Source organism: Lissotriton helveticus, chromosome 5_1 (assembly GCF_964261635.1).
Source record: "Lissotriton helveticus chromosome 5_1, aLisHel1.1, whole genome shotgun sequence".
Lineage (NCBI taxonomy): Eukaryota > Metazoa > Chordata > Amphibia > Caudata > Salamandridae > Lissotriton > Lissotriton helveticus.
The window spans coordinates 1,648,785,836-1,648,803,991 of record NC_136065.1 but is presented as its reverse complement, the minus strand read 5'-3'; the positions used below and the strand labels follow the sequence as shown (position 1 = coordinate 1,648,803,991).

General features: G+C 44.1%; 17 non-coding genes across 17 annotated transcripts; 5 read left to right on the top strand and 12 right to left on the bottom strand.

The window, feature by feature from the left end:
• Window positions 1-138: 138 nt before the first annotated feature.
• On the bottom strand, window positions 139-210 carry TRNAT-UGU (transfer RNA threonine (anticodon UGU)). The gene has a single exon. It is a non-coding gene; the product is annotated as a tRNA-Thr (tRNA).
• A 1,160-nt stretch (window positions 211-1,370) lies between these two features.
• On the bottom strand, window positions 1,371-1,452 carry TRNAS-GCU (transfer RNA serine (anticodon GCU)). Its single transcript has one exon. It is a non-coding gene; the product is annotated as a tRNA-Ser (tRNA).
• Window positions 1,453-1,744: 292 nt separating this feature from the next.
• TRNAI-UAU (transfer RNA isoleucine (anticodon UAU)) lies at window positions 1,745-1,839 on the top strand. Its single transcript has 2 exons — window positions 1,745-1,782; window positions 1,804-1,839. It is a non-coding gene; the product is annotated as a tRNA-Ile (tRNA).
• A 1,169-nt stretch (window positions 1,840-3,008) lies between these two features.
• Window positions 3,009-3,080, bottom strand: TRNAT-UGU (transfer RNA threonine (anticodon UGU)). The gene has a single exon. It is a non-coding gene; the product is annotated as a tRNA-Thr (tRNA).
• A 1,160-nt stretch (window positions 3,081-4,240) lies between these two features.
• TRNAS-GCU (transfer RNA serine (anticodon GCU)) lies at window positions 4,241-4,322 on the bottom strand. Its single transcript has one exon. It is a non-coding gene; the product is annotated as a tRNA-Ser (tRNA).
• A 292-nt stretch (window positions 4,323-4,614) lies between these two features.
• TRNAI-UAU (transfer RNA isoleucine (anticodon UAU)) lies at window positions 4,615-4,709 on the top strand. Its single transcript has 2 exons — window positions 4,615-4,652; window positions 4,674-4,709. It is a non-coding gene; the product is annotated as a tRNA-Ile (tRNA).
• A 1,155-nt stretch (window positions 4,710-5,864) lies between these two features.
• Window positions 5,865-5,936, bottom strand: TRNAT-UGU (transfer RNA threonine (anticodon UGU)). The gene has a single exon. It is a non-coding gene; the product is annotated as a tRNA-Thr (tRNA).
• Window positions 5,937-7,052: 1,116 nt separating this feature from the next.
• On the bottom strand, window positions 7,053-7,134 carry TRNAS-GCU (transfer RNA serine (anticodon GCU)). Its single transcript has one exon. It is a non-coding gene; the product is annotated as a tRNA-Ser (tRNA).
• Window positions 7,135-8,690: 1,556 nt separating this feature from the next.
• TRNAT-UGU (transfer RNA threonine (anticodon UGU)) lies at window positions 8,691-8,762 on the bottom strand. Its single transcript has one exon. It is a non-coding gene; the product is annotated as a tRNA-Thr (tRNA).
• Window positions 8,763-9,922: 1,160 nt separating this feature from the next.
• On the bottom strand, window positions 9,923-10,004 carry TRNAS-GCU (transfer RNA serine (anticodon GCU)). The gene has a single exon. It is a non-coding gene; the product is annotated as a tRNA-Ser (tRNA).
• A 292-nt stretch (window positions 10,005-10,296) lies between these two features.
• On the top strand, window positions 10,297-10,391 carry TRNAI-UAU (transfer RNA isoleucine (anticodon UAU)). The gene is made up of 2 exons: window positions 10,297-10,334; window positions 10,356-10,391. It is a non-coding gene; the product is annotated as a tRNA-Ile (tRNA).
• Window positions 10,392-11,560: 1,169 nt separating this feature from the next.
• TRNAT-UGU (transfer RNA threonine (anticodon UGU)) lies at window positions 11,561-11,632 on the bottom strand. Its single transcript has one exon. It is a non-coding gene; the product is annotated as a tRNA-Thr (tRNA).
• A 1,154-nt stretch (window positions 11,633-12,786) lies between these two features.
• Window positions 12,787-12,868, bottom strand: TRNAS-GCU (transfer RNA serine (anticodon GCU)). The gene has a single exon. It is a non-coding gene; the product is annotated as a tRNA-Ser (tRNA).
• Window positions 12,869-13,160: 292 nt separating this feature from the next.
• Window positions 13,161-13,255, top strand: TRNAI-UAU (transfer RNA isoleucine (anticodon UAU)). Its single transcript has 2 exons — window positions 13,161-13,198; window positions 13,220-13,255. It is a non-coding gene; the product is annotated as a tRNA-Ile (tRNA).
• A 1,169-nt stretch (window positions 13,256-14,424) lies between these two features.
• TRNAT-UGU (transfer RNA threonine (anticodon UGU)) lies at window positions 14,425-14,496 on the bottom strand. Its single transcript has one exon. It is a non-coding gene; the product is annotated as a tRNA-Thr (tRNA).
• A 1,116-nt stretch (window positions 14,497-15,612) lies between these two features.
• TRNAS-GCU (transfer RNA serine (anticodon GCU)) lies at window positions 15,613-15,694 on the bottom strand. The gene has a single exon. It is a non-coding gene; the product is annotated as a tRNA-Ser (tRNA).
• Window positions 15,695-15,986: 292 nt separating this feature from the next.
• Window positions 15,987-16,081, top strand: TRNAI-UAU (transfer RNA isoleucine (anticodon UAU)). Its single transcript has 2 exons — window positions 15,987-16,024; window positions 16,046-16,081. It is a non-coding gene; the product is annotated as a tRNA-Ile (tRNA).
• Window positions 16,082-18,156: the final 2,075 nt, after the last annotated feature.

The window sequence follows — 18,156 nt, the reverse complement described above, 5'->3', positions numbered from 1 at the left end:
TGGTTCAATGGTTTTCATGAAGTCTTCTTGATACGATGAAAGCAGGAAAGGGAAGCTTGTCAATAAGCAAACTTAAGACAAGGTGTGACTCCTAGAAAGAATGACTTGGAAACAACATACAGAAACTCACATATAAAAAGGCCCTGATGAGGCTTGAACTCATGACCCCTGGTTTACAAGACCAGTGCTCTGCCACTGAGCTACAAGGCCAGCCTGCCTGCAGTATGTAAATCGCTTCATGTATTCTTACTGCGGTATGAAGATATCTATGATTTTGAGACTCTGTATGGAAATGCAGTTGCATTTGAATGTCTACATGCGTGCACAAATTGAAGAGCATGCTTAAGACACTTTTCTTGGAAGTAGGAAAAACTCCATTTTGATTTGAGAACATAAGAGTATTCACATTTATGACCATACTGATAGCTCTAGTTAGTATGTCCACAATCAGTGACAGATAGAGAACTCACTTATTAGAAGTGATCTGTCTCTGTGGGGCAGACATATGTCAACAGTCATACACTTGAGATGGCTGAAACTTTAGGAGTAAGAGCTGCTTTCTTATCAGTCTATCTATCCAAACTGGTTAGAAGTAACCCTGGGCGTCCGAATCGGCTACGCCCACGGAGTAGGCGTAGTGTTGCCTTCTACGAATTTTGCGTAGACAGCGTAGCCGGCAACACTACGCCCACTCCGTGTGCATAGCCGATTCGGCCGCCACCCGCCTCCCTCCCGCCCTCCCCTACATACATTATTTAAGCAACTAACCTTAATAAAACAATTTTTAAAGCACTTACCATGTCCGGGGCTCTTCCGGGGCTCCCTCTTGGAATAGCGTCCCTTCCTGGATACCAATGCGCATGCGCGGCCTCCCGCGCATGCGCATTTCTCGGGAGAAATGCGCATGCGCGGCCGCCCGCGCATGCGCATTGGTATCCAGGACGACGCTATTCCAAGAGGGAGCCCCGGACGAGCCCCGGACACGGTAAGTGCTTTAAAATTGTTTTATTAAGGGTAGTTGCTTAAATAATGTATGTAGGGGAGAGCGGGAGGGAGGTGCGTAGTGGGGCTACGCGGAGTGCGGGAGTGGGCGTAGCTTCTCGCCCACTCCGCGTAGCTCCGCGGAGCCCCACTACGCCCACTACAACCAGGGTTAGTTAGAAGGCCAGGAGTGAGGGAAAGGCAATCCTCTGGACACTTCATGAAAGATCTAATTTCAATTAAGCACAAAACACTTCCCTTAATTTGACATAATTGCCAAAATGGAATAGTCAGTTGGGCCCTTCTAGTGGATTATGGCTGTGTCTTGAAAGAGAGTGTAATTGTACTACGAGACATGCCCACCTTCAAAAGCGTGTCTGATGGCGTTCCGACGAAGGTGGGATTCGAACCCACGCGTGCAGAGCACAATGGATTAGCAGTCCATCGCCTTAACCACTCGGCCACCTCGTCTGCCTTAGGTTACTATGTTTCATTTTTTAGGAAATTCTTACGATGTGCTAATTACAAATAATCATAAGTTTCTCCTAGACTGTGTCAGAACTGGCAAATATATGTGGTGTTCAATAGACAGAGCACATGATATAGCAGAATTATCAAATCTGTTCCATTAGGACTGTAGTTTTTAATAGTCATGATAACATGCTAGCATGTGAGTCGATCTTGCACAGTGAATAAGGGAGCAGTGCCAGTATCTACTTGGTCAGCTCTAGATGGCTCAACTGGGGAGGTATGAGCACAGTGAGCTCCAGTGGCGCAATCGGTTAGCGCACGGTACTTATACAGCAGTACTTGCATTGAGGCATGCCGAGGTTGTGAGTTCAAGCCTCACCTGGATCAGCTTACTGGTTTTTCATAAACCATTTCACTAAAAGTAAAGATTAAACTCAGGGGAAAGACGGCCCTTGCTAGAGAGTTTTTACTTCTTTTCAGGATCTGCGTGTCCGACTCTTCCAGGTGCAAATATCACAATCCTATTTGATGCTCCTTATAAACATTCCATGATGTGCCGTCTTGCATAGCATGCAAACACCACATCAGTGCATTTAAAAATACATTTGTAGAATAATAAATATGATGAAAACATTGTTGTCACGGGATAACCATATACTGAGGAGCTGCAAACAGTGCTGTATCAGCTACTTACAATAAAATTTAACTGAAAGACATATCAAAAGAAGAGCGTCATCATATTAATGTTTCTAGTCAACATAAGAGTTGCACCATAGCAGCTTATGGTGCTTTCTGCTCAGATTGTGCCTCCAATCCCACATTGATTTTTTTTATTCTTTGCAGTTTAAAAAAACAATTCATGCTCAAAGTTAACTTTTTAAAACCATTCAACCTAATATATTTATTTCTCTAACTTGTGAATGTGGTCCATGTTCTCTTTTCCTCATCCCCATCACGATACTCCTTTTCCCGAAATCAGGTTCACTTCTTTATCCAGCCCACCCATCCAACGTCACCAAATCTATGAAGCGATTCTGCTTTTTCTCACATTCTCTCTATGTACAAGATACCTTGTATCATTTGAATGGACAGCAGGAGAGTCGGATATTTATGGTTAGTGGGGGTGGGGTTTTGAAGATTAACCTCATTTGACTAAGAGCCGGGGCATCTGGGAGGAAAAGTATTTTAAGAGGGATGAAGTTCACATCTCCTTGGTGAAATTTCTAGATCCTTATTTCATCCTTTCTGTGGATGCAGACTCAGTCGGAACAGAGGTCATAGTCCTCGCTCTGACTTTCAAAGGAACTTCAAATATGCATGGCTTATTTGGCTTTGCCCGGCAGGGCTTGCCCGGCGGGGTGAGAATGGCGTTTGTCAGGCGTTCGTCAGGCGATCGGAAGGGGTGAGGCGATAGTTTATGGTTCAATGGTTTTCATGAAGTCTTCTTGATACGATGAAAGCAGGAAAGGGAAGCTTGTCAATAAGCAAACTTAAGACAAGGTGTGACTCCTAGAAAGAATGACTTGGAAACAACATACAGAAACTCACATATAAAAAGGCCCTGATGAGGCTTGAACGCATGACCCCTGGTTTACAAGACCAGTGCTCTGCCACTGAGCTACAAGGCCAGCCTGCCTGCAGTATGTAAATCGCTTCATGTATTCTTACTGCGGTATGAAGATATCTATGATTTTGAGACTCTGTATGGAAATGCAGTTGCATTTGAATGTCTACATGCGTGCACAAATTGAAGAGCATGCTTAAGACACTTTTCATGGAAGTAGGAAAAACTCCATTTTGATTTGAGAACATAAGAGTATTCACATTTATGACCATACTGATAGCTCTAGTTAGTATGTCCACAATCAGTGATAGATAGAGAACTCACTTATTAGAAGTGATCTGTCTCTGTGGGGCAGACATATGTCAACAGTCATACACTTGAGATGGCTGAAACTTTAGGAGTAAGAGCTGCTTTCTTATCAGTCTATCTATCCAAACTGGTTAGAAGTAACCCTGGGCGTCCGAATCGGCTACGCCCACGGAGTAGGCGTAGTGTTGCCTTCTACGCATTTTGCGTAGACAGCGTAGCCGGCAACACTACGCCCACTCCGTGTGCATAGCCGATTCGGCCGCCACCCGCCTCCCTCCCGCCCTCCCCTACATACATTATTTAAGCAACTAACCTTAATAAAACAATTTTTAAAGCACTTACCATGTCCGGGGCTCTTCCGGGGCTCCCTCTTGGAATAGCGTCCCTTCCTGGATACCAATGCGCATGCGCGGCCTCCCGCGCATGCGCATTTCTCGGGAGAAATGCGCATGCGCGGCCGCCCGCGCATGCGCATTGGTATCCAGGACGACGCTATTCCAAGAGGGAGCCCCGGACGAGCCCCGGACACGGTAAGTGCTTTAAAATTGTTTTATTAAGGGTAGTTGCTTAAATAATGTATGTAGGGGAGAGCGGGAGGGAGGTGCGTAGTGGGGCTACGCGGAGTGCGGGAGTGGGCGTAGCTTCTCGCCCACTCCGCGTAGCTCCGCGGAGCCCCACTACACCCACTACGACCAGGGTTAGTTAGAAGGCCAGGAGTGAGGGAAAGGCAATCCTCTGGACACTTCATGAAAGATCTAATTTCAATTAAGCACAAAACACTTCCCTTAATTTGACATAATTGCCAAAATGGAATAGTCAGTTGGGCCCTTCTAGTGGATTATGGCTGTGTCTTGAAAGAGAGTGTAATTGTACTACGAGACATGCCCACCTTCAAAAGAGTGTCTGATGGCGTACCGACGAAGGTGGGATTCGAACCCACGCGTGCAGAGCACAATGGATTAGCAGTCCATCGCCTTAACCACTCGGCCACCTCGTCTGCCTTAGGTGACTATGTTTCATTTTTTAGGAAATTCTTACGATGTGCTAATTACAAATAATCATAAGTTTCTCCTAGACTGTGTCAGAACTGGCAAATATATGTGGTGTTCAATAGACAGAGCACATGATATAGCAGAATTATCAAATCTGTTCCATTAGGACTGTAGTTTTTAATAGTCATGATAACATGCTAGCATGTGAGTCGATCTTGCACAGTGAATAAGGGAGCAGTGCCAGTATCTACTTGGTCAGCTCTAGATGGCTCAACTGGGGATGTAAGCGAACAGTGAGCTCCAGTGGCGCAATCGGTTAGCGTGCGGTACTTATACAGCAGTACTTGCATTGAGGCATGCCGAGGTTGTGAGTTCGAGCCTCACCTGGAGCAGCTTACTAGTTTTTCATGAACCATTTCACTAAAAGTAAAGATTAAACTCAGGGGAAAGACGGCCCTTGCTAGAGAGTTTTTACTTCTTTTCAGGATCTGCGTGTCCGACTCTTCCAGGTGCAAATATCACAATCCTATTCGATGCTCCTTATAAACATTCCATGATGTGCCGTCTTGCATAGCATGCAAACACCACATCAGTGCATTTAAAAATACATTTGTAGAATAATAAATATGATGAAAACATTGTTGTCACGGGATAACCATATACTGAGGAGCTGCAAACAGTGCTGTATCAGCTACTTACAATAAAATTTAACTGAAAGACATATCAAAAGAACAGCGTCATCATATTAATGTTTCTAGTCAACATAAGAGTTGCACCATAGCAGCTTATGGTGCTTTCTGCTCAGATTGTGCCTCCAATCCCACATTGATTTTTTTTATTCTTTGCAGTTTAAAAAAACAATTCATGCTCAAAGTTAACTTTTTAAAACCATTCAACCTAATATATTTATTTCTCTAACTTGTGAATGTGGTCCATGTTCTCTTTTCCTCATCCCCATCACGATACTCCTTTTCCCAAAATCAGGTTCACTTCTTTATCCAGCCCACCCATCCAAGGTCACCAAATCTATGAAGCGATTCTGCTTTTTCTCACATTCTCTCTATGTACAAGATACCTTGTATCATTTGAATGGACAGCAGGAGAGTCGGATATTTATGGTTAGTGGGGGTGGGGTTTTGAAGATTAACCTCATTTGACTAAGAGCAGGGGCATCTGGGAGGAAAAGTATTTTAAGGGGGATGAAGTTCACATCTCCTTGGTGAAATTTCTAGATCCTTATTTCATCCTTTCTGTGGATGCAGACTCAGTCGGAACAGAGGTCATAGTCCTCGCTCTGACTTTCAAAGGAACTTCAAATATGCATGGCTTATTTGGCTTTGCCCGGCGGGGTGAGTATGGCGTTTGTCAGGCGTTCGTCAGGCGATCGGAAGGGGTGAGGCGATAGTTTATGGTTCAATGGTTTTCATGAAGTCTTCTTGATACGATGAAAGCAGGAAAGGGAAGCTTGTCAATAAGCAAACTTAAGACAAGGTGTGACTCCTAGAAAGAATGACTTGGAAACAACATACAGAAACTCACATATAAAAAGGCCCTGATGAGGCTTGAACTCATGACCCCTGATTTACAAGACCAGTGCTCTGCCACTGAGCTACAAGGCCAGCCTGCCTGCAGTATGTAAATCGCTTCATGTATTCTTACTGCGGTATGAAGATATCTATGATTTTGAGACTCTGTATGGAAATGCAGTTGCATTTGAATGTCTACATGCGTGCACAAATTGAAGAGCATGCTTAAGACACTTTTCTTGGAAGTAGGAAAAACTCCATTTTGATTTGAGAACATAAGAGTATTCACATTTATGACCATACTGATAGCTCTAGTTAGTATGTCCACAATCAGTGACAGATAGAGAACTCACTTATTAGAAGTGATCTGTCTCTGTGGGGCAGACATATGTCAACAGTCATACACTTGAGATGGCTGAAACTTTAGGAGTAAGAGCTGCTTTCTTATCAGTCTATCTATCCAAACTGGTTAGAAGTAACCCTGGGCGTCCGAATCGGCTACGCCCACGGAGTAGGCGTAGTGTTGCCTTCTACGCATTTTGCGTAGACAGCGTAGCCGGCAACACTACGCCCACTCCGTGTGCGTAGCCGATTCGGCCGCCACCCGCCTCCCTCCCGCCCTCCCCTACATACATTATTTAAGCAACTAACCTTAATAAAACAATTTTTAAAGCACTTACCATGTCCGGGGCTCTTCCGGGGCTCCCTCTTGGAATAGCGTCCCTTCCTGGATACCAATGCGCATGCGCGGCCTCCCGCGCATGCGCATTGGTATCCAGGACGACGCTATTCCAAGAGGGAGCCCCGGACGAGCCCCGGACACGGTAAGTGCTTTAAAATTGTTTTATTAATGGTAGTTGCTTAAATAATGTATGTAGGGGAGAGCGGGAGGGAGGTGCGTATTGGGGCTACGCGGAGTGCGGGAGTGGGCGTAGCTTCTCGCCCACTCCGCGTAGCTCCGCAGAGCCCCACTACGCCCACTACGACCAGGGTTAGTGAGAAGGCCAGGAGTGAGGGAAAGGCAATCCTCTGGACACTTCATGAAAGATCTAATTTCAATTAAGCACAAAAAACTTCCCTTAATTTGACATAATTGCCAAAATGGAATAGTCAGTTGGGCCCTTCTAGTGGATTATGGCTGTGTCTTGAAAGAGAGTGTAATTGTACTACGATACATGCCCACCTTCAAAAGAGTGTCTGATGGCGTTCCGACGAAGGTGGGATTCGAACCCACGCGTGCAGAGCACAATGGATTAGCAGTCCATCGCCTTGACCACTCAGCCACCTCGTCTGCCTTAGGTGACTATGTTTCATTTTTTAGGAAATTCTTACGATGTGCTAATTACAAATAATCATAAGTTTCTCCTAGACTGTGTCAGAACTGGCAAATATATGTGGTGTTCAATAGACAGAGCACATGATATAGCAGAATTATCAAATCTGTTCCATTAGGACTGTAGTTTTTAATAGTCATGATAACATGCTAGCATGTGAGTCGATCTTGCACAGTGAATAAGGGAGCAGTGCCAGTATCTACTTGGTCAGCTCTAGATGGCTCAACTGGGGAGATATGAGAGCAGTGAGCTCCAGTGGAGCAATCGGTTAGTGCGCGGTACTTATACAGCAGTACTTGCATTGAGGCATGCCGAGGTTGTGAGTTAGAGCCTCACCTGGAGCAGCTTACTGGTTTTTCATAAACCATTTCACTAAAAGTAAAGATTAAACTCAGGGGAAAGACGGCCCTTGCTAGAGAGTTTTTACTTCTTTTCAGGATCTGCGTGTCCGACTCTTCCAGGTGCAAATATCACAATCCTATTCGATGCTCCTTATAAACATTCCATGATGTGCCGTCTTGCATAGCATGCAAACACCACATCAGTGCATTTAAAAATACATTTGTAGAATAATAAATATGATGAAAACATTGTTGTCACGGGATAGCCATATACTGAGGAGCTGCAAACAGTGCTGTATCAGCTACTTACAATAAAATTTAACTGAAAGACATATCAAAAGAAGAGCGTCATCATATTAATGTTTCTAGTCAACATAAGAGTTGCACCATAGCAGCTTATGGTGCTTTCTGCTCAGATTGTGCCTCCAATCCCACATTGATTTTTTTTATTCTTTGCAGTTTAAAAAAACAATTCATGCTCAAAGTTAACTTTTTAAAACCATTCAACCTAATATATTTATTTCTCTAACTTGTGAATGTGGTCCATGTTCTCTTTTCCTCATCCCCATCACGATACTCCTTTTCCCGAAATCAGGTTCACTTCTTTATCCAGCCCACCCATCCAAGGTCACCAAATCTATGAAGCGATTCTGCTTTTTCTCACATTCTCTCTATGTACAAGATACCTTGTATCATTTGAATGGACAGCAGGAGAGTCGGATATTTATGGTTAGTGGGGGTGGGGTTTTGAAGATTAACCTCATTTGACTAAGAGCCGGGGCATCTGGGAGGAAAAGTATTTTAAGGGGAATGAAGTTCACATCTCCTTGGTGAAATTTCTAGATCCTTATTTCATCCTTTCTGTGGATGCAGACTCAGTCGGAACAGAGGTCATAGTCCTCGCTCTGACTTTCAAAGGAACTTCAAATATGCATGGCTTATTTGGCTTTGCCCGGCAGGGCTTGCCCGGCGGGGTGAGAATGGCGTTTGTCAGGCGTTCGTCAGGCGATCGGAAGGGGTGAGGCGATAGTTTATGGTTCAATGGTTTTCATGAAGTCTTCTTGATACGATGAAAGCAGGAAAGGGAAGCTTGTCAATAAGCAAACTTAAGACAAGGTGTGACTCCTAGAAAGAATGACTTGGAAACAACATACAGAAACTCACATATAAAAAGGCCCTGATGAGGCTTGAACTCATGACCCCTGGTTTACAAGACCAGTGCTCTGCCACTGAGCTACAAGGCCAGCCTGCCTGCAGTATGTAAATCGCTTCATGTATTCTTACTGCGGTATGAAGATATCTATGATTTTGAGACTCTGTATGGAAATGCAGTTGCATTTGAATGTCTACATGCGTGCACAAATTGAAGAGCATGCTTAAGACACTTTTCTTGGAAGTAGGAAAAACTCCATTTTGATTTGAGAACATAAGAGTATTCACATTTATGACCATACTGATAGCTCTAGTTAGTATGTCCACAATCAGTGACAGATAGAGAACTCACTTATTAGAAGTGATCTGTCTCTGTGGGGCAGACATATGTCAACAGTCATACACTTGAGATGGCTGAAACTTTAGGAGTAAGAGCTGCTTTCTTATCAGTCTATCTATCCAAACTGGTTAGAAGTAACCCTGGGCGTCCGAATCGGCTACGCCCACGGAGTAGGCGTAGTGTTGCCTTCTACGAATTTTGCGTAGACAGCGTAGCCGGCAACACTACGCCCACTCCGTGTGCATAGCCGATTCGGCCGCCACCCGCCTCCCTCCCGCCCTCCCCTACATACATTATTTAAGCAACTAACCTTAATAAAACAATTTTTAAAGCACTTACCATGTCCGGGGCTCTTCCGGGGCTCCCTCTTGGAATAGCGTCCCTTCCTGGATACCAATGCGCATGCGCGGCCTCGCGCGCATGCGCATTTCTCGGGAGAAATGCGCATGCGCGGCCGCCCGCGCATGCGCATTGGTATCCAGGACGACGCTATTCCAAGAGGGAGCCCCGGACGAGCCCCGGACACGGTAAGTGCTTTAAAATTGTTTTATTAAGGGTAGTTGCTTAAATAATGTATGTAGGGGAGAGCGGGAGGGAGGTGCGTAGTGGGGCTACGCGGAGTGCGGGAGTGGGCGTAGCTTCTCGCCCACTCCGCGTAGCTCCGCGGAGCCCCACTACGCCCACTACAACCAGGGTTAGTTAGAAGGCCAGGAGTGAGGGAAAGGCAATCCTCTGGACACTTCATGAAAGATCTAATTTCAATTAAGCACAAAACACTTCCCTTAATTTGACATAATTGCCAAAATGGAATAGTCAGTTGGGCCCTTCTAGTGGATTATGGCTGTGTCTTGAAAGAGAGTGTAATTGTACTACGAGACATGCCCACCTTCAAAAGCGTGTCTGATGGCGTTCCGACGAAGGTGGGATTCGAACCCACGCGTGCAGAGCACAATGGATTAGCAGTCCATCGCCTTAACCACTCGGCCACCTCGTCTGCCTTAGGTGACTATGTTTCATTTTTTAGGAAATTCTTACGATGTGCTAATTACAAATAATCATAAGTTTCTCCTAGACTGTGTCAGAACTGGCAATTATATGTGGTGTTCAATAGACAGAGCACATGATATAGCAGAATTATCAAATCTGTTCCATTAGGACTGTAGTTTTTAATAGTCATGATAACATGCTAGCATGTGAGTCGATCTTGCACAGTGAATAAGGGAGCAGTGCCAGTATCTACTTGGTCAGCTCTAGATGGCTCAACTGGGGAGGTATGAGCACAGTGAGCTCCAGTGGCGCAATCGGTTAGCGCGCGGTACTTATACAGCAGTACTTGCATTGAGGCATGCCGAGGTTGTGAGTTCGAGCCTCACCTGGAGCAGCTTACTGGTTTTTCATAAACCATTTCACTAAAAGTAAAGATTAAACTCAGGGGAAAGACGGCCCTTGCTAGAGAGTTTTTACTTCTTTTCAGGATCTGCGTGTCCGACTCTTCCAGGTGCAAATATCACAATCCTATTTGATGCTCCTTATAAACATTCCATGATGTGCCGTCTTGCATAGCATGCAAACACCACATCAGTGCATTTAAAAATACATTTGTAGAATAATAAATATGATGAAAACATTGTTGTCACGGGATAACCATATACTGAGGAGCTGCAAACAGTGCTGTATCAGCTACTTACAATAAAATTTAACTGAAAGACATATCAAAAGAAGAGCGTCATCATATTAATGTTTCTAGTCAACATAAGAGTTGCACCATAGCAGCTTATGGTGCTTTCTGCTCAGATTGTGCCTCCAATCCCACATTGATTTTTTTTATTCTTTGCAGTTTAAAAAAACAATTCATGCTCAAAGTTAACTTTTTAAAACCATTCAACCTAATATATTTATTTCTCTAAGTTGTGAATGTGGTCCATGTTCTCTTTTCCTCATCCCCATCACGATACTCCTTTTCCCGAAATCAGGTTCACTTCTTTATCCAGCCCACCCATCCAACGTCACCAAATCTATGAAGCGATTCTGCTTTTTCTCACATTCTCTCTATGTACAAGATACCTTGTATCATTTGAATGGACAGCAGGAGAGTCGGATATTTATGGTTAGTGGGGGTGGGGTTTTGAAGATTAACCTCATTTGACTAAGAGCCGGGGCATCTGGGAGGAAAAGTATTTTAAGAGGGATGAAGTTCACATCTCCTTGGTGAAATTTCTAGATCCTTATTTCATCCTTTCTGTGGATGCAGACTCAGTCGGAACAGAGGTCATAGTCCTCGCTCTGACTTTCAAAGGAACTTCAAATATGCATGGCTTATTTGGCTTTGCCCGGCAGGGCTTGCCCGGCGGGGTGAGAATGGCGTTTGTCAGGCGTTCGTCAGGCGATCGGAAGGGGTGAGGCGATAGTTTATGGTTCAATGGTTTTCATGAAGTCTTCTTGATACGATGAAAGCAGGAAAGGGAAGCTTGTCAATAAGCAAACTTAAGACAAGGTGTGACTCCTAGAAAGAATGACTTGGAAACAACATACAGAAACTCACATATAAAAAGGCCCTGATGAGGCTTGAACGCATGACCCCTGGTTTACAAGACCAGTGCTCTGCCACTGAGCTACAAGGCCAGCCTCCCTGCAGTATGTAAATCGCTTCATGTATTCTTACTGCGGTATGAAGATATCTATGATTTTGAGACTCTGTATGGAAATGCAGTTGCATTTGAATGTCTACATGCGTGCACAAATTGAAGAGCATGCTTAAGACACTTTTCATGGAAGTAGGAAAAACTCCATTTTGATTTGAGAACATAAGAGTATTCACATTTATGACCATACTGATAGCTCTAGTTAGTATGTCCACAATCAGTGACAGATAGAGAACTCACTTATTAGAAGTGATCTGTCTCTGTGGGGCAGACATATGTCAACAGTCATACACTTGAGATGGCTGAAACTTTAGGAGTAAGAGCTGCTTTCTTATCAGTCTATCTATCCAAACTGGTTAGAAGTAACCCTGGGCATCCGAATCGGCTACGCCCACGGAGTAGGCGTAGTGTTGCCTTCTACGCATTTTGCGTAGACAGCGTAGCCGGCAACACTACGCCCACTCCGTGTGCATAGCCGATTCGGCCGCCACCCGCCTCCCTCCCGCCCTCCCCTACATACATTATTTAAGCAACTAACCTTAATAAAACAATTTTTAAAGCACTTACCATGTCCGGGGCTCTTCCGGGGCTCCCTCTTGGAATAGCGTCCCTTCCTGGATACCAATGCGCATGCGCTGCCTCCCGCGCATTTCTCGGGAGAAATGCGCATGCGCGGCCGCCCGCGCATGCGCATTGGTATCCAGGACGACGCTATTCCAAGAGGGAGCCCCGGACGAGCCCCGGACACGGTAAGTGCTTTAAAATTGTTTTATTAAGGGTAGTTGCTTAAATAATGTATGTAGGGGAGAGCGGGAGGGAGGTGCGTAGTGGGGCTACGCGGAGTGCGGGAGTGGGCGTAGCTTCTCGCCCACTCCGCGTAGCTCCGCGGAGCCCCACTACGCCCACTACGACCAGGGTTAGTTAGAAGGCCAGGAGTGAGGGAAAGGCAATCCTCTGGACACTTCATGAAAGATCTAATTTCAATTAAGCACAAAACACTTCCCTTAATTTGACATAATTGCCAAAATGGAATAGTCAGTTGGGCCCTTCTAGTGGATTATGGCTGTGTCTTGAAAGAGAGTGTAATTGTACTACGAGACATGCCCACCTTCAAAAGAGTGTCTGATGGCGTTCCGACGAAGGTGGGATTCGAACCCACGCGTGCAGAGCACAATGGATTAGCAGTCCATCGCCTTAACCACTCGGCCACCTCGTCTGCCTTAGGTGACTATGTTTCATTTTTTAGGAAATTCTTACGATGTGCTAATTACAAATAATCATAAGTTTCTCCTAGACTGTGTCAGAACTGGCAAATATATGTGGTGTTCAATAGACAGAGCACAAGATATAGCAGAATTATCAAATCTGTTCCATTAGGACTGTAGTTTTTAATAGTCATGATAACATGCTAGCATGTGAGTCGATCTTGCACAGTGAATAAGGGAGCAGTGCCAGTATCTACTTGGTCAGCTCTAGATGGCTCAACTGGGGATGTATGAGAACAGTGAGCTCCAGTGGCGCAATCGGTTAGCGTGCGGTACTTATACAGCAGTACTTGCATTGAGGCATGCCGAGGTTGTGAGTTCAAGCCTCACCTGGAGCAGCTTACTAGTTTTTCATGAACCATTTCACTAAAAGTAAAGATTAAACTCAGGGGAAAGACGGCCCTTGCTAGAGAGTTTTTACTTCTTTTCAGGATCTGCGTGTCCGACTCTTCCAGGTGCAAATATCACAATCCTATTCGATGCTCCTTATAAACATTCCATGATGTGCCGTCTTGCATAGCATGCAAACACCACATCAGTGCATTTAAAAATACATTTGTAGAATAATAAATATGATGAAAACATTGTTGTCACGGGATAACCATATACTGAGGAGCTGCAAACAGTGCTGTATCAGCTACTTACAATAAAATTTAACTGAAAGACATATCAAAAGAACAGCGTCATCATATTAATGTTTCTAGTCAACATAAGAGTTGCACCATAGCAGCTTATGGTGCTTTCTGCTCAGATTGTGCCTCCAATCCCACATTGATTTTTTTTATTCTTTGCAGTTTAAAAAAACAATTCATGCTCAAAGTTAACTTTTTAAAACCATTCAACCTAATATATTTATTTCTCTAACTTGTGAATGTGGTCCATGTTCTCTTTTCCTCATCCCCATCACGATACTCCTTTTCCCAAAATCAGGTTCACTTCTTTATCCAGCCCACCCATCCAAGGTCACCAAATCTATGAAGCGATTCTGCTTTTTCTCACATTCTCTCTATGTACAAGATACCTTGTATCATTTGAATGGACAGCAGGAGAGTCGGATATTTATGGTTAGTGGGGGTGGGGTTTTGAAGATTAACCTCATTTGACTAAGAGCAGGGGCATCTGGGAGGAAAAGTATTTTAAGGGGGATGAAGTTCACATCTCCTTGGTGAAATTTCTAGATCCTTATTTCATCCTTTCTGTGGATGCAGACTCAGTCGGAACAGAGGTCATAGTCCTCGCTCTGACTTTCAAAGGAACTTCAAATATGCATGGCTTATTTGGCTTTGCCCGGCAGGGCTTGCCCGGCGGGGTGAGAATGGCGTTTGTCAGGCGTTCGTCAGGCGATCGGAAGGGGTGAGGCGATAGTTTATGGTTCAATGGTTTTCATGAAGTCTTCTTGATACGATGAAAGCAGGAAAGGGAAGCTTGTCAATAAGCAAACTTAAGACAAGGTGTGACTCCTAGAAAGAATGACTTGGAAACAACATACAGAAACTCACATATAAAAAGGCCCTGATGAGGCTTGAACTCATGACCCCTGGTTTACAAGACCAGTGCTCTGCCACTGAGCTACAAGGCCAGCCTGCCTGCAGTATGTAAATCGCTTCATGTATTCTTACTGCGGTATGAAGATATCTATGATTTTGAGACTCTGTATGGAAATGCAGTTGCATTTGAATGTCTACATGCGTGCACAAATTGAAGAGCATGCTTAAGACACTTTTCTTGGAAGTAGGAAAAACTCCATTTTGATTTGAGAACATAAGAGTATTCACATTTATGACCATACTGATAGCTCTAGTTAGTATGTCCACAATCAGTGACAGATAGAGAACTCACTTATTAGAAGTGATCTGTCTCTGTGGGGCAGACATATGTCAACAGTCATACACTTGAGATGGCTGAAACTTTAGGAGTAAGAGCTGCTTTCTTATCAGTCTATCTATCCAAACTGGTTAGAAGTAACCCTGGGCGTCCGAATCGGCTACGCCCACGGAGTAGGCGTAGTGTTGCCTTCTACGCATTTTGCGTAGACAGCGTAGCCGGCAACACTACGCCCACTCCGTGTGCGTAGCCGATTCGGCCGCCACCCGCCTCCCTCCCGCCCTCCCCTACATACATTATTTAAGCAACTAACCTTAATAAAACAATTTTTAAAGCACTTACCATGTCCGGGGCTCTTCCGGGGCTCCCTCTTGGAATAGCGTCCCTTCCTGGATACCAATGCGCATGCGCGGCCTCCCGCGCATGCGCATTGGTATCCAGGACGACGCTATTCCAAGAGGGAGCCCCGGACGAGCCCCGGACACGGTAAGTGCTTTAAAATTGTTTTATTAATGGTAGTTGCTTAAATAATGTATGTAGGGGAGAGCGGGAGGGAGGTGCGTATTGGGGCTACGCGGAGTGCGGGAGTGGGCGTAGCTTCTCGCCAACTCCGCGTAGCTCCGCGGAGCCCCACTACGCCCACTACGACCAGGGTTAGTGAGAAGGCCAGGAGTGAGGGAAAGGCAATCCTCTGGACACTTCATGAAAGATCTAATTTCAATTAAGCACAAAAAACTTCCCTTAATTTGACATAATTGCCAAAATGGAATAGTCAGTTGGGCCCTTCTAGTGGATTATGGCTGTGTCTTGAAAGAGAGTGTAATTGTACTACGATACATGCCCACCTTCAAAAGAGTGTCTGATGGCGTTCCGACGAAGGTGGGATTCGAACCCACGCGTGCAGAGCACAATGGATTAGCAGTCCATCGCCTTGACCACTCAGCCACCTCGTCTGCCTTAGGTGACTATGTTTCATTTTTTAGGAAATTCTTACGATGTGCTAATTACAAATAATCATAAGTTTCTCCAAGACTGTGTCAGAACTGGCAAATATATGTGGTGTTCAATAGACAGAGCACATGATATAGCAGAATTATCAAATCTGTTCCATTAGGACTGTAGTTTTTAATAGTCATGATAACATGCTAGCATGTGAGTCGATCTTGCACAGTGAATAAGGGAGCAATGCCAGTATCTACTTGGTCAGCTCTAGATGGCTCAACTGGGGAGGTATGAGAACAGTGAGCTCCAGTGGCGCAATCGGTTAGCGCGCGGTACTTATACAGCAGTACTTGCATTGAGGCATGCCGAGGTTGTGAGTTAGAGCCTCACCTGGAGCAGCTTACTGGTTTTTCATAAACCATTTCACTAAAAGTAAAGATTAAACTCAGGGGAAAGACGGCCCTTGCTAGAGAGTTTTTACTTCTTTTCAGGATCTGCGTGTCCGACTCTTCCAGGTGCAAATATCACAATCCTATTCGATGCTCCTTATAAACATTCCATGATGTGCCGTCTTGCATAGCATGCAAACACCACATCAGTGCATTTAAAAATACATTTGTAGAATAATAAATATGATGAAAACATTGTTGTCACGGGATAGCCATATACTGAGGAGCTGCAAACAGTGCTGTATCAGCTACTTACAATAAAATTTAACTGAAAGACATATCAAAAGAAGAGCGTCATCATATTAATGTTTCTAGTCAACATAAGAGTTGCACCATAGCAGCTTATGGTGCTTTCTGCTCAGATTGTGCCTCCAATCCCACATTGATTTTTTTTATTCTTTGCAGTTTAAAAAAACAATTCATGCTCAAAGTTAACTTTTTAAAACCATTCAACCTAATATATTTATTTCTCTAACTTGTGAATGTGGTCCATGTTCTCTTTTCCTCATCCCCATCACGATACTCCTTTTCCCGAAATCAGGTTCACTTCTTTATCCAGCCCACCCATCCAAGGTCACCAAATCTATGAAGCGATTCTGCTTTTTCTCACATTCTCTCTATGTACAAGATACCTTGTATCATTTGAATGGACAGCAGGAGAGTCGGATATTTATGGTTAGTGGGGGTGGGGTTTTGAAGATTAACCTCATTTGACTAAGAGCCGGGGCATCTGGGAGGAAAAGTATTTTAAGGGGAATGAAGTTCACATCTCCTTGGTGAAATTTCTAGATCCTTATTTCATCCTTTCTGTGGATGCAGACTCAGTCGGAACAGAGGTCATAGTCCTCGCTCTGACTTTCAAAGGAACTTCAAATATGCATGGCTTATTTGGCTTTGCCCGGCAGGGCTTGCCCGGCGGGGTGAGAATGGAGTTTGTCAGGCGTTCGTCAGGCGATCGGAAGGGGTGAGGCGATAGTTTATGGTTCAATGGTTTTCATGAAGTCTTCTTGATACGATGAAAGCAGGAAAGGGAAGCTTGTCAATAAGCAAACTTAAGACAAGGTGTGACTCCTAGAAAGAATGACTTGGAAACAACATACAGAAACTCACATATAACAAGCATTTTCAATGCAATAGGCCTCGCATTTATGAGAGTTTGAGCTATTGTCATTGTAAATGCCAATGCCTTTTTTTATGTGTTGCTTTTAAAACAGATAAATAAAAGGCATTGTTATTTTTAATGCTAATAGCTTAAACCAGGGTTCTCCAAACCGCTCCTAAACTCTCGCAAATGTGAGACCTATTGCATTGCAAATGCTTACTATAAAAAAAATTAAAAAGCCTCAGGAGACAGCGTGTCCTGCCTGCAACAGCCGGCAGGACAAATCTATTTGAGAAAATAGTGCTCGGAGGATGTAGTAAAAGCCTACCCGGCAACAACACACTTAACTGGGTATATTGCCATGGAAGGCTACAAAATGAGACATGGCAGTAGTAAGGAGGGACTACTAAGCCTTTTGACCAATGAATAGCCATATTTTACAGAGGACAATGAGACAAGCCAATTAAAAATGTGGGCGGAGAGTGGGCGTAGCATCAAGTCCCTACCTCAATACAGCATGCCTCACAGAGCAGCGCATGATTTTACTAGGCTTGACCTAAAACAAGCATTGACAAAGTCATTAAGTCTGGCCTTCTTTAGATGGAAATGCATTCATTTAAACCTGAATAAAGAGCTTCTCCCAAAGTCCTTTATGTTTATCCGACTAACCCCTAAAACATCAGAATCATGGTTAAGGTAGCTTACATCTTTGACCAATTGGCTGAAGTTCTTAAAAAAATCTTTCCCAGTATCAAAGAATAAAGAGAGTGAGCAGGTAATAAAATAGAGAAATATGCAAAGTGAAATGAAAGCTGGAGAGTCCTATGTGGCAATTGTTTCAACAGAGGTTCTGCAACAGAATCTTTAAAGTATGGGAAGCCAAAAACAGCATCCATTTAATGGATAATGGTTAAGGGCTAAA